At 52.5% G+C, this 2,623-nt stretch overlaps 1 protein-coding gene across 3 annotated transcripts in view; it reads right to left on the reverse strand.

Moving 5' to 3' along the window:
• Positions 1-2,542, reverse strand: part of LOC113216218 (kazrin-A) — a 42,056-nt gene extending 39,514 nt beyond the window's left edge. For all 3 annotated transcript variants that reach the window (XM_052275386.1, XM_052275387.1, XM_052275385.1), the window contains exon 1: positions 2,012-2,542. The gene's annotated coding sequence lies outside the window, so the exon portion shown is untranslated. The remainder of the gene's footprint in view (positions 1-2,011) is intronic.
• Positions 2,543-2,623: the final 81 nt, after the last annotated feature.

A 2,623-nucleotide genomic window follows, 5' to 3' on the forward strand; every position in this document is an offset into this window, starting at 1 on the left:
CGGCGGTGCACCGCTATCTCAGGCGAACCCACAACAGATTCGAGATGGCGTTGTACAGTACGTCCCCGGTGTCTTACTTAGCCTAGGACTATCATCCTACCCTACACCGTCAAACAACCGCAACATGGCGTTTTAGTATGGCTCCAAGTAACAACAGATTTTAACAAGATCAACGGCATCATTTTAGAGAAAAATGTATGGCAAAAACGACCCACGAGTGAATTTTGACACATCCGCTGTCATTCGCCTTAATTCGCTTTCCCAAACCTATTTCTTTTCCTTTCCGAACTGAGTCAGGTTTGACTTCTGCCTGCCCCTTCCCCTTTCCGCCGTGAAGAGTCCCATTTCCCAGCGTCAATCAGGTTCAAAACATTTCCCACAAATAGGAATGCGTTTGTCGCGCGCTTTGCTCCGCTTTGCTCCGCTTTGCTCGGATCCTCCTCAGAATAGGACGGCGGCGCCGCTTGACTCTACGCCTCGATGAGAGAGGAGAATGAAAAAGGGGGGGAGGGAGGAAGGAGAGGAGTTAACCGGAAGGAGGCGACGACGGAAGAAAAGAGAGAATAAAGCGCGAGCAGAGCGGCAGAACGGCATTGACCAACGAAATAGTAACATCTCAAGTAGAGTCACGACGAATGGGAAATGGAAGGGGTGAAACCCGTTAAATCTAACCCATTATAAATGAAATAGAAATGAGCAAATCAGAATGATGACTGCAACGTGCACGTTATCGCATGCAACAATGAATGCAACATGATGCAACAATATAAATGATAATTAGGCGCGATGAATTTTTACTATTTGTGTCGTGATGAAAATATTCCTGGTCTTGAACAGTCGTGTCGATATTCGTTGAAGAGCACCTCATGTAAAGACATGCAGTCTGTATGTGCATTATTGCAGATTTTACACACAGCAAAAGCAATCCATTTTTTGCCATCGACAAGCGTTTTTATGCTCCAAACTTCTTGCGATGGGAGAGAATGTTGCAATTTGCCTTTAATGTGTGCACTTCCTGTTGTAACACTTACATCCCGTAATGAGCGAGCAACAGGTGGCGTCGAGAAACAACAACAAAAAAAAAAAACCCTGCAGGGAAAACTAGACGCGAGAATAAAACAACAACGCAACACAGCCACCCCCCTCCCTTTCCCTCTCCACCCATTAATTTTCAATAAGCAAAAGCACAAAACTGCTTTCTGCGCAGGTCTACAATCACCACCGTTACTCCTTTTCATTTACAAAAAAATCTTGCTTTTTCATTGGGGGCTCTTTGGTCCCGTTCGTCATAGTGGTACCGCTCGGCGCTCCACTAAAGGGCGGCGGCGGCGCTGAGGCCCAATGAGCGGCAGTGAACGCCCCAACCACCCAATCGTTTTGGTCGCGCTGCGGTGAGAAAATAACACGGCGCATCAGCCCGCGCGATTAAACGGCTCACCGACACACCGACACACACACACACACACGTGTAGGTCCACGTGGGCAACAAGACGGGCCGCCGCTGCGCCCACGGGGCCGTCCGGCGCAATAAAACAAATAAATGACTTGAAACACAAACTCGACCATAATTGTCGACTTGTTTTTCTTTTTGTTTTTGACACGCATTTTACTTTCAGACGTCGCCCGTGTGCAGTGTCGTGTTGGTGGTGGTGGCAGCAGCAGGTTTTCCCGCCGCGTCGGACAGAAAACCACTCACGTTACGTCCTCTCCTCATACTGTGAGGGAGAATTACCCAGCCGCGAGAAAGTCGGTCTTTCATACCCCCCCCCCCTCTCTCTCTTTGGCATAAAGCTGTCATGTCGAGGCAGTGTCAGTGACTTGTCAGTGTTGCCTTGTCGGGAGGAGAGGAGACAGTCGGAGACACTAGGACTTGTCCATACCATACCGGGCACGGCGCAACGCGTGTACAGTACACGTGAAAGGGGTCGGGCCGAGCAGACAGACACACACGGACAGATGGGCGGACGGACGGACAACCTTACGGGGTACTTCTACCGGTCATCACTTTTACTTTTTCTTTTATTCCGAATGTTCTGATAATGGCGAAGGGGTGAGCAGCTGCACAGTTGCGAGCCCCGTGCCGCCAGGTGGTCGGTGAGCGGCGGCAGTGGCGATCCAAATTCAACTGCTCTTCCACGGCGTCTTCTTTTTGCAGGAGTAGTACCCCTTCTTGGTGTGGCTGGTGCTGCTGAGCACGGCGCAGCAGAGCAGCGTCCGCTGGCGAACTCCTCCAAGGAGCAACTCGTGCTTGTGCTTGATGATGTCGATGATAATGATAATCCAAGGACAGCCGATGCGCGCACTGAGGTAGAGGAGGATGCACTGCAGGAGGTCCTGGGGCCCGCACCGCACCGGTGCTGTGCTCTATCCGGGCTGCCCCATGTCGGGCGGGGCGAGAGACCGCAGCTTGGACACCCGACACCAAACCCTCCAGCACACACACACAGACACACACACTGCGATGCACGGCACTACAAGACAAGGGGGGCCTATGGCGACGGGGCCCGGAGCCTACACCGCTGGAGAACCTTCCGACCGGCACTGGTTCCAGCACAGGACTGCCGGCCGGCTCCAGAGCTCCTCCAGCGCCCCGCCCGCCGCCGCCTACCCGTCCTCCTCTCCT

Source organism: Frankliniella occidentalis, unplaced genomic scaffold, assembly GCF_000697945.3.
Source record: "Frankliniella occidentalis isolate FOCC.00 unplaced genomic scaffold, Focc_3.1 Scaffold603, whole genome shotgun sequence".
In the NCBI taxonomy this organism is placed as follows: domain Eukaryota; kingdom Metazoa; phylum Arthropoda; class Insecta; order Thysanoptera; family Thripidae; genus Frankliniella; species Frankliniella occidentalis.